Below are 12,947 nucleotides of genomic sequence, written 5' to 3' on the forward strand. Positions count from 1 at the left end.
ACTCGATTAAGAGCAGAAGCAAGGACAAAAGAAAGAATGGGGAAAAACAACTTACTTGGAGTAGGGTGTGGACGAGTGTGGCGAGGTCGAGGTAAAGGGTCGGCAAAAACAGGAACAGCGACATGGGTGGGTAGGTGGGTAGCAACAACAGGTTCGGGATCTCTCTCCTCATCAACAACGTTCTCTTTCCTCTTTTGTGTGATGGCTCAGACGGGTGATGAATCTAACTCAATCATATTAATCGCAGGGTTCTCAGTGGAGGTAGGTGGTGCACTAGACGAAGCAACTGCTGGAGAACTAAGAGACCCCCTCTGAAGAAGTGTCCAACTAGGGCCCGGGGGTTTCTCGGTACCAATACGATGATTAATGGGGCCGGGGGGTGGCAAAGTGGTGCTCCTATTCATCAAATGGCACATCTTAATGTAACACATATCCTCTGTGTCCCCCCTACCCAAACATTTCTCATAAGTGCAAATAACAGTGGGGCAATCTTTGGAAAGATGATCGAATACCTGACAAGCTCGACACACCATGTTGGTGGGATTAGGCTCAGGGCGACGTGCAGACAACAAGTTTTGTTATCGCTTTAGAAAATTCACATCAAGAGTTACAGCGTTCACATTTTCATTAAGTTGGTTCATGTAATTTGTCATCATGTTTTTCAAATCCCCAATACTAGATGTGGTACTTTCATACCCATCCCCCCCTTGTGATGTGCTTGTGTGGGTGGAGTGGTAGTAGAATCAGGGTAAGTCACATATGGTGATGGAGCATGAGGGGCAAGAACATGATTTTGTGAAGAGGTTAGGGGAGCCACGACGCTAGAAGAAGGTGGGGGTGCTAAAGGAAAAAGAGGTGGTGAAGTCACTTGAAGGTGAGGTGGGAATTGGAATGGTTGAGTTGGTTGAAGTTGAGGTACATACGATGAGGTTGGCCAAGGTTGTTGCGGGGAGGGCAAAACGGGAGTATGTGGTGCTAGCCATGGATAATACGAGGGAGATGGAGTCATGGCCTATTGTGGCTCGTAAATACATTGATAATAGCTCTCCACATTAATGGCAAAAGTGATGGCCGTATTCAAGTCATTTGGGGCTTGAGCTCTAACCAAAATTTGGATGCTGGGTGTATGCCTCGTAGAAACGAGTCCATGATGGTGAGCGGGTCGATGTTAAAAACAGGAGTGTAATGATCAACAAAGTTCCTAGACCTCGTGGCCGCTTGTTCCATGGTCTCATGCGGGTGATTTTGCTTGAATGAGCGTAATTGCTCAAAAAATGCAAAGAAGTTTGGAGGTTTGTGAAACTGAACCAAGAATTTTTGCTCAAAATCGGCAAAGTTTGGGATGGAGTTTGGTTGTTGCTTGGCAAACCAATTTGAGGCCTCACCTTTGAGTGTAGTGCTAAAGTAATTCATCACATGCCCTTCCTTGATGATGTGTGAGGTCAAACAAGCAATTTTGAAATTGTTTAGATGAGCAGTGGGATCCTCCAACGGCGTCCCATAGAATGTGGGGAATGGGATGAGGGGTGCATCAGGATAGGCCAAATTTGGTGGCAAAACCAAAGGTGATTGAATAGCGAATGGAGGAGGAAGTGGTGGTTGAGCCATAATTGGAATTGGTATAGAAATTACGATTCCAGGTGAACTCCACCCCAATGATGGCGAAGGAGGTGAACTTTGTAATGGAAAAGTGCTAGTGGGGCTAGAGTGAAGTAGGTGTTGCTTGGCTTTCTCCCTTTTATGGTATCTCTTAGCTCTGTCACTCTCTCTCAAGCTATCTTGCCAATCTTTGGCATTTTGCATAAGTCCCCTTTCCAAGTAAGTTCGTGTCACAGAACCAAGACTAAGTCAAGGTCCCACCGGGCGTGCCACTGTCTAGGAAATATCTGGATGAGAGCAAGGCAAAGAGGACAAAATTTGAAAACCCCCCAGATATCCAACAAGGATAATGCTACACTCTCCCAACACCCCAAAGGAGAAGGCACTAGTAGATAAGATTGTGTGATATGGATCTTTCTGACAAATACAACGTTGCAATGATGGGGTGTTGATGATGTATACACACACAAATGTTAAACAAGCTTTGTGCTAAATGACGAAAAAACGAGATAACACTACGACACCAATGAACGAGGCAAGATATAATGTGCAATGTGCCTTGTATATTGAATTTGATGTGTGCGTGTTTGATTCATAAAGCAAACTTATGTAGCTTTTATATGAGAAAAAGAGAAAGATCTTATCTAGTCACTTCTTTGCTTGATGTTGATGAAGCTTTTGCGTGCTTGCCGATGATGCTCTCCACGAGAAACCATGCCCTCACGGCCCTCAAGGATTGAATTTTACAATGCTTTCAATTTTTGAATACAAACAACTTACGAGGTTTGCTAACGCATGACTATGTGAGTGGATGACTGCGAAGCTATGTTATTGTTTGCCATCGGGAATTGCACTTGCTTTTTTGTTACAAATATTTTCTCCTATTCCGCTTCCCTCTTCACATGCAAGGAAAAGAGATGAATGTTATTATGCTTTTATTTTTATTTTTTTCTCTTTGTTAAGTGAAAGTGGCAATCCTCTTTTTATTGATATTTTTTTAAATAGAAAAGCTTAAAAAAAACGTATAATATAAAGGGTATTTCCTTGCGATGCAGATTGTTTCTCTGCGATGCAGGTCGTTTCCTAGTGATCCAGCCGTTTCTTAGCGATCGAGCCGGGATGGATCATTTTCTTTCTTCCTTTTTTTCATGTGAGGGAGCACGCGATCCCGTCTCCTTCCCTTTCACGATCTCTGCCGACAGGCTACAGTGGTGGCAGTTGGCGAGTCTTGTCTAGTTTCTTTTGCAGCACAATGGCCGGCACAGTCTCCTTCTCCTTCACAGTCTCTGCGCGACGAGGACAAGCTGTAGCGAGGATTAGCATGGGTTGCTTTGTTTCTTTTTCTTGCTCACAGCACAAAGGCCGGCCCAGAAAATAGTGACATTCTCCCTCTCTTCAAGCAAACATGCGGGTTGGCGCTTGGCGACGATTCGCTTCAGGCATGCCGGCGATTCACTTCATACACTGCGGCGATTCCCAACCACTAAGGTTTAAACGTTTTAAACACACGGGTTTGAACATATGAGGATGCAAATGCCTTTTAAACCTAGGTAAAGCCTTAATACCAACATTTGGCACAAGGGTGCACTAGTCTCACAAAGGTCCATGGCTAGTAAAAATGGCATTTAGATCTTGGGTCTGTCTCATTGTTGGGCTCTTTGTTAGGCTAAACATGTGCATGTGTGTACTTTGGTGCTTTTTGGGGGGCTTGGTTAACTTGGTCACCAAGTGAGGGTACGAGGTGAAGGCAGGGCTGAAAAAAATGCAAGCCACGCATATGCTCATGCATCAAAACATAGTGGAAGGGCAGAAAACTATGCATAAGGGCTTATGCATAAGCCTAATGCATAAACCACAAAGCCTTAAGCATTACCATAAGCAAAAGGCTTATACGTTGTCGTGACGTGGGCGGTGTCGCTGGGAAAGCGCGGGGCTTCTGGCTGTGAGAGTGGCTTCTCATCCCAACAAGGAACACACACTGATAACATATACATGTGTCAACTCACTTCAATACATTCCCAAATTCAGCCTGATGATTGCACATAAAATGTGTATCAAGACCATGTCCAGAACCAAGCATAGATTTCCTGACCCTTTATCCAAATGGCATATACATGTCACTTATTGGCATCACATAGACTTCATCAAGTTCCCAATACATGTGAACTTGCACAACACATATTTTGCATGTTGCCATCTTCACATCTTTCCTTTGTTTTGAAGCTTACAACTTTCAAAGATCACCAATCCCAGAAGCTCTCCAAAACCATAGTTATTTAAGATTACAAAGAGAATTAAAAAAAAACTTATATACTCAGAACTCCATCCTCTCAAGCTTTTATAACTTAGAAATCGTATTTATAAAAAAAAACTTATCTCTGTATAAGAAATATTGCAACAGCTTCACATTCCCAGCTGCATCAGATCAAAGCCTGTAGCTACTGTTCCCTTCACAATCTTCACACTCTTATTTTGGTAAAAGCCCTCATAGACGGTTGCTATCTCTGATGTAAAGAGACGTGGCATACATCATGGCTCAGTTGCCTTTGTTACCACAAATGGTGCCCTCTGTAACTGATGTTCCCAGCCACTGCAGCACCTCCTAGCGGCTATGCATAGCCCTAACTTAGCCACTGCAGACACCCTTGAAGCCTCCCCTGTCTCATGTCGCCTCACCAATCACTACACAGCTTCCTCGACTGCAGCAGCCAGCCGTTGTCACGATTTCACTTCTCTACAGCAGACGGCAACTCCACGTCTAAGACTCCATCATCTTTAACTCTGCATACCAGCTGCTACACATGTCCAGGGCGGCCTCTCAGTCTTCGCCAGCTCACGCCTGTGGCTGCACACGCCACACAGACACACGCGGGGCCTTCTCTCCCCTTTGGCTCCCAGCCGTTACCCCAGTGAGCCCACACCTTTTTCTGCAGCAGCTGCCGCTCCCTTTTCTCTGGTTACCTGCTGTGCCTCCGTAAGGTGATTCCCCCTCCAGTATCCAGTCTGTCCACCAGCAGTGCCACGTTCCTCTTTATCACACACGAACCCCCTCTGCAGCTTCAGCCCGTCCGGTCCTTTTTTCTGCACCTCCTCAGCAATTTTCACGTGCCCAGCTCGCCAGCCTTCTAGTCGTTTTCTTCACGTGCTGCGGCTGCGTTGGCCCCCCTCACAAAGCTTCCATGTGGCCCTTTATATTATTGGCCACTTGTCTTATATATTTCATTTATTTTTCTCATGCCTCAATAATGGCCACTCACATCAATGCTCCTCGCACATGGTAACCTAAAATCCCACTCTATCTCCGGGTACAAAAATGGTACCACAAAACCACCGCTGGCCGCATCCACATGAATTAGAGTGTCCCATCTTTAAATGCCCTGTATATCCCAAAAGAAATCAACCATGCCAGTGTATCACTTTATACTTTGTCTTAGAACCACGTCCATAATTGAGCTCATATTCATAGGGAGTGCTCGGTCTTTTGCTAGTAGACCTCGGTGACTACACACATTAAGTGCTCCAACACATGCCACTGTATCTGAGTGGATACCTGAACATGCTTTCACTGCATAGACGTGCCACAGCACGACACCCACCCCCTCTAAACCTGCACATCCTCTGGTATGTGCCACACTGGTCCTGGAATTCAGTGTCCATGCATTATTTGCAGACCAACATTGGTATATGTACAAGCATCCAACTAGGCGTCTTAAACCCTGTCAAACCTGACCCAGTTGGTATCACCCTAGTGAACATGAAGCAGTAGAAGAATATACATAGTGGTACTCACAAGGGGTTATCCTTTGTTGAAACATAGCATGACATCTTAACCTCCCCCTTTAGCCTGCAAGATATTTATATCTTAGCAATCACATCTGAATGGTTCTGCTTTCCCACCTGGATCAAATACCAATCGCTTTTGGCATATGTGCCATATTCTTTGCTCATATGAAGCCCTATCCTCACTTAGATTCTCTGCATATGCATAATTACCCTCATCATTCAAAGTGGGATGCTCTTCAAAATGATTTGCTTCAAAATTTTCCTCAGGCCATGTTTGAAGCCTTTGCACCACATATTGTATGGCCACACCAAGTAGCAGCTGCATTAACAGCATGGAACACACACTTGGTAACATCCCATCCAAATCTACCCTGCCCGGATCCAGCTCACCCACTGACAAACATTCATTCTTCTCATCCAAAGACGGAAAAGCATCAACACATACAAAGTCCAACAAGGCATCATCGAGAATAGCCTCCAAATCTGAATCAATCTCATCACAATCATTTGGCTTACATAACACCTGCTCATCCTCACTTGCAACCAACAGTTGACTAGCATCAAGCATAGAAGAGCCCAAAGCTGATGGGGATCTATTATATACCATGAAATCATCCAATGCATCATCTAAGATAGCATCCAATCCAGGATCAATCGCATTGAAGCCATTATCATCTTGCAATCCCACATGTTGACTATCATGAACATTCATACCCCCATAACTATATCCATTTGGTTGCTCATATGAAGCCTCTTGAGGCTCTGTGACCACACTTTGCATATCCTGCATGTTATTTCCCAGTATTTCTTGATACCTGTCTGCAGATGGGCTTAGATTTATGGGTCCCTCACCCGAGTACCCTTGAATCTGTATGTCATTGAACCCTGTATGATTCAAAAAGACAGATTCAATTTCCCTCTCCAAATCATCATCATAAACAGGCTTCCAAGCTCGAGATTGTTGCTCACAAATGTGGTTGCAAGGTAACCCTGACACTGATGACATAGCATCACCCTGTTTATTGTTGGAACACCCTGTTAGCATTCCAGAATAACCCAAATCCAAAGAACCTTGGCAACCAGCTTCAGAAGCAACATCACTGTTGGAATCACCCATATCACTCACCCCCTCTAAATCAATCACACATACTTGTGGCCCGTCTACATATTCACGTACATCATCCTGCTTATAAGCATCATAACCAGATAAGAATGCAGTAATGATAGCATCTTCTTCTTGTCTTAGATCTTCAAACTCTGCAATCATGCTTTCAGCAAGAAGCATTGGTTCCTGCTGTTCTTCACACATATGATACGACACCTGAGGAATACCCTTCAAATGAGCACTTTCGTCATGAGAATCCTCAAGTTTACACAGCTTACATGCTTCACAGCCCAAGAGGAAACTATTAGCGATGTCCTCTTCCTCCTGTATTGGGTCTTGAGCACCTATCCTGAAGCTCTCTGAATCAAGTGTCTCCTCAAGCATAGGCATACACACATCATTTGGTATGATCATAGGACCTTGTATGTCTGCACCCTCAAACAAGGAAGACAGATTATACTTGCAGAGTTCACCCATTGCATCTTTATGAGGCTGTAGCAAAGCATCCCTTTTTGCACTGTGAAGGTCTTGTTGCTCACTAATGGCTTTTTGCAGTCCCAATTTAGCATAAACAGCCTCCACAATCTCTGTATCAGCCTTGAATAGCAATTGATTGTCCTCCATAAGACATGCATCGACAACCGCTTCTAAATTGGCTCGGATTGTTGCTGGAACACTATCACAGCTCACATTATACCTGGAACTCGCATAAATAAGTGCATCTGCAAAATCACTCCATCGTTTGGAGTGATACTCTGCTAGTTCCAGCACTTCATCCTTTAAATCAGGACTTATAAGGTATGCAAAAGATGCAATCATCATGTTTTCTGGAACCCCTTGATTCTTCATCTCTGTCTCATAACACCTTAGATAGCTTTCTGGATCGTAACCATCAAATATATTGACCCTCTCATATACCAATTGCACCGCAATTTCCACTGCTTCTTGAATTTGCTTTTCTTCTTCAATCTTCCTGAACCGCTCTTCAAGCTCTTTCATCTCTGCATATAAATGCTCCATTTTGCTAGCCATCTCTACGTACTCTCACCCCAGCGGTTTCACGTCGGGTTCACCAAAGATGTCGTGACGTGGGCGGTGTCACTGGGAAAGCGCGGGGCTTCTGGCTGTGAGAGTGGCTTCTCATCCCAACAAGGAACACACACTGATAACATATACATGTGTCAAATCACTTCAATACATTCCCAAATTCAGCCTGATGATTGCACATAAAATGTGTATCAAGACCATGTCCAGAACCAAGCATAGATTTCCTGACCCTTTATCCAAATGGCATATACATGTCACTTATTGGCATCACATAGACTTCACCCCCAATACATGTGAACTTGCACAACACATATTTTGCATGTTGCCATCTTCACATCTTTCCTTTGTTTTGAAGCTTACAACTTTCAAAGATCACCAATCCCAGAAGCTCTTCAAAACCATAGTTATTTAAGATTACAAAGAGAATTAAAAAAAAACTTATATACTCAGAACTCCATCCTCTCAAGCTTTTATAACTTAGAAATCGTATTTATAAAAAAAAACTTATCTCTGTATAAGAAATATTGCAAAAGCTTCACATTCCCAGCTGCATCAGATCAAAGCCTGTAGCTACTGTTCCCTTCACAATCTTCACACTCTTATTTTGGTAAAAGCCCTCATAGACGGCTGCTATCTCTGATGTAAAGAGACGTGGCATACATCATGGCTCAGTTGCCTTTGTTACCACAAATGGTGCCCTCTGCAACTGATGTTCCCAGCCACTGCAGCACCTCCTAGCGGCTATGCATAGCCCTAACTTAGCCACTGCAGACACCCTTGAAGCCTCCCCTGTCTCATGTCGCCTCACCAATCACTACACAGCTTCCTCGACTGCAGCAGCCAGCCGTTGTCACGATTTCGCTTCTCTACACAGCAGACGGCAACTCCACGTCTAAGACTCCATCATCTTTAACTCTGCATACCAGCTGCTACACATGTCCAGGGCGGCCTCTCAGTCTTCGCCAGCTCACGCCTGTGGTGGCTGCACACGCCACACAAACACACGCGGGGCCTTCTCTCCCCTTCGTCTCCCAGCCGTTACCCTAGTGAGCCCACACCTTTTTCTGCAGCAGCTGCCGCTCCCTTTTCTCTGATTACCTGCTGCGCCTCCGTAAGGTGATTCCCCCTCCAGTATCCAGTCTGTCCACCAGCAGTGCCACGTTCCTCTTTATCACACACGAACCCCCTCTGCAGCTTCAGCCCGTCCGGTCCTTTTTTCTGCACCTCCTCAGCAATTTTCACGTGCCCAGCTCGCCAGCCTTCTAGTCGTTTTCTTCACGTGCTGCGGCTGCGTTGGCCCCCCTCACAAAGCTTCCATGTGGCCCTTTATATTATTGGCCACTTGTCTTATATATTTCATTTATTTTTCTCATGCCTCAATAATGGCCACTCACATCAATGCTCCTCACACATGGTAACCTAAAATCCCACTCTATCTCCGGGTACAAAAATGGTACCACAAAACCACCGCTGGCCGCATCCACATGAATTAGAGTGTCCCATCTTTAAATGCCCTGTATATCCCAAAAGAAATCAACCATGCCAGTGTATCACTTTATACTTTGTCTTAGAACCACGTCCATAATTGAGCTCATATTCATAGGGAGTGCTCGGTCTTTTGCTAGTAGACCTCGGTGACTACACACATTAAGTGCTCCAACACATGCCACTGTATCTGAGTGGATACCTGAACATGCTTTCACTGCATAGACGTGCCACAGCACGACAACGTAAGCCTTTAGTATAGGGCTTATGCATAAGCCTTAATCATAGGGCTTATGCACAGGCGTATGCTTAAGCCTTATGCATAAGTCTTAACCATAAGCATAAGCCTTATGCATAAGGCATATGCATAAGGACTTATGCATAAGCCTTAAGCATAAGCCTTAAGCAAAATCTTAGGCATAAGGCGTATGCATAAGCATAGGGCATGTGCATAGGCTTATGCGTAAGCCTTATGCATAGGCTTAAGCATAAGCCTAATACATAGGCCTTAAGTATAGACTTAGGCATAACTTGACCAAACCCTAATCCACACATAGGCTTATGCGTAAGCCTTATGCATAAGCCTTATGCATAGGCTTAAGCATAAGCCTTATACATAGGCCTTAAGTATAGACTTAGGCATAACTTGACCAAACCCTAATCCACGCACCCCAAGGGTGCAATAACACAAAGAGAAGAAGCATAAATAAAGAATGGAAAAAGAGGGCTTACCTCCTCTTTGAGAATCTCTAGGAGAGGATTGGCCTAAACCCTTGTTAGTTGTTCACTTGAATAAACCTACATAAAATAAACATAATAAATCAAAAAGTTAGTTTATTTTAATATAGTAGTAAGCAAAGAGAAGAAGAGGAAAAAGAAGTGAGTACCCTGAACCCTATTACTGATGCATTAGTGATTTAAATAAATTGGTTTATGTGTCCCTAACCCTAAGCCTAGCTCTATGAATAGAATGCTTAATAGATACCTTGATGGAGAGCTTTGCATCAAAGCTCTCTATTAGAGATCTATGCATAGGTGTAGGGTTAGAGAAAGGGAGAAAGGGAAAGAAAAGAGAGGGGAAGGGAAAGAAAAGATCATATAGAGCTATGCAGAAGCTTTCCATGAAAGCTTGGAATGAAGAAAGCGTTGAAGCTTTCCATAAAAGTTTCGAAGAAAGCAAGAAAGGAAAGGGGCACTTACCTTGGAGAAGAAGAGAGGCTTGAGGGAAAAGGTGTGTTGGGAGGAAATGTTATTGTGCAGGCGTTCTCTCTACATGTGCAACTAGCTAAAGTAGGTAGAAAGAAAAGACTCCTGTCTCGCAAAATTTAGGTGGGAGTCTCAGTTTCGTAGTCGTTGCCTAGTAGTGAAAGTTCTCTGCTAACTTCACTACTAGGCAGCAATATTTAACTGTAGAGAGAAACATTTTTTCGCTGGTGAGCACTAAAAAATACTGATCTAATTGCTGTCTAGCAAGTGAAATCCTGGGTAATTTTCTATCATAAGTTTTGGATAGCTCAAGTATTTTTGTACTAACCCTAAATCAATTTTGGCCAGGTTTTAGTTATCTTGCAGCGATCAAGGGCCATAAATTGGTTCTAAGGCATGATTGAGAAAAAAAATTCATTGTGTGTGATTGATGCAAGGGCCAATATATATGACAACGTCGTATAACAATTGAGCATGTCCAGACGTATGGCCTTCATGAGACATTGGCACGACCAAGTGCGGATGATGACATGGAGGAGATGTCCTCCATTGACTCTCCGTCAGCTATTGCAACTTCATCACTTAGGTCTCCACGACCTTATTCACAAGATGGTCAAAATGCTTCCCCTGCATTCTTGACATAAAACAGTCATTTAAAAATACGTCATAAATACAGTTTCTAATGAACTCTCATCTTTTCATATCATTCTACATCATTTCTTGTTATTCCACATTCTTCTAAATCAATTCACTTTGCTTTATCCACATCCAAGTATATCTCATCGTCCTTCATCCAATCACATCATATTACACCCCATCACATCTATCCACATCTATCCTTATCACATCTCATCCATTCTTATCTACCCATATCCTGTCTCATCACATCACATTTCATCCATTCATATCTACCCCGATCCACATCACACTCCATCCATTTCACATCACATCTCATTCATTCACATGTATCCCGATTCACATCACATCACATCTCATTTATTCACATCTATCCCGATTCACATCACATCACATCACATCCATTTCACATCACATCTCATCCATTCACATCTATCTCGGTTCACATCACATCACATCACATCCACATCACATCACATCTCATTTATTCACATCTATCCCGATTCACATCACATCTCATCACATCCACATCCCATCTCACCCATTCACATCTATTCTGATTCACATTACATATCATCTCACCCATTCACATCTATCCCGATTCATATCACATCACATCACATCCATTCACATCTATTTACATCATGTCACATTCACATCCATTCACATCTTATTGCATCTATTCACATCCATCACATTCATTACATTCCCATCCCATCACATACATTCTATCCACATTACATCACATCCATATCCATCCATATCTCATCACATCCATACACATTCCATCTCATTCATCCACATCTATCTAGTCAACCACATGCACATCTATCCACATCCATCCATGCATTCACATTCACATCCACATATATTCACATCACATCACATTCATCCACATCTCATCACATTCACATCCACATCCCTTTACATCTCATCACATTCACATCCACATCCCTTTACATCACATCACATCTCATCCACATCCACATCCACATCCATTTACATCACATCACATCCTTTCTCATCCACATCCACATCCATTTACATCCCATCACATCCTATCACATCCACATCCACATTCATTTACATCATATCACCTCCTATCACATCCTTTATCATCCACATCCACATTCATTTACATCACATCACATCCTTTCACATCCACATCCACATTCATTTACATCACATCACATCCTTTCACATCCACATCCACATCCATTTACATCACATTCTTTTACATAGACATCCACATTCTATCACATCCCATTCACATATTATCACATCCATTCACATCTCATTCCCATTTAGTAGCTTTTTCTACTTCGATACCGACGATGAGACTTTTTCTAAATTTTTGCCAATTGCTTGGCCGCCTAGGTAAAGGTTCTTTTTCTCGAGACGGCTATTTTCATATTCTTTCTCAAATTTCTCAAGTGAAATATGTTCAATATTCTTCTTTTGAATAAAAGAATTCATGGGATTTACAAAAATCAATTCTACCCATATTTCCCAGTAATGCTGAAAATTCCACTTCTGATAAATATTCATAAATGGAATTATACTAAAAATTCATCATTTTCTGTTTAATTTCTTGGATCTAAAATATCATGAAAATTTCTTTTTTTGCATTTAATTAATTGCATTCCAAATGTCATGGGAATTCCTCTTTTATCATAAAATAAATTTATCTAAAATTTATCTTTTCTTTAATAAAAATATCCATTATCCAAATATGCCAAGAATTCCACTTTTACCATTTAAATGATTGAATTCCAAATGTCATGGGAATTCCTCTTTTAGCATTTAAATTTTCTCATGCATAAAATAAATTTATTTAAAATAAAATATCTATTAATTACAATATGCTAAGAATTCCACTTTTTCCATTTAAATGATTGAATTCCAAATGTCATGGGAATTCCTCTTTTATCATTTAAATTTTCTCATGCATAAAATAAATTTATCTAAAATAAAATGTCCATTAATTTCAATATGCTAAGAATTCCACTTTTCCCATTTAAATGATTGAATTCCAAATGTCATGGGAATTCCTTTTCTATCATTTAAATAAAATTACCATAATTTT

The sequence above is a fragment of the Cibotium barometz genome, chromosome 49, assembly GCF_041138505.1.
Source record: "Cibotium barometz isolate CiBa-2024 chromosome 49, ASM4113850v1, whole genome shotgun sequence".
Lineage (NCBI taxonomy): Eukaryota > Viridiplantae > Streptophyta > Polypodiopsida > Cyatheales > Cibotiaceae > Cibotium > Cibotium barometz.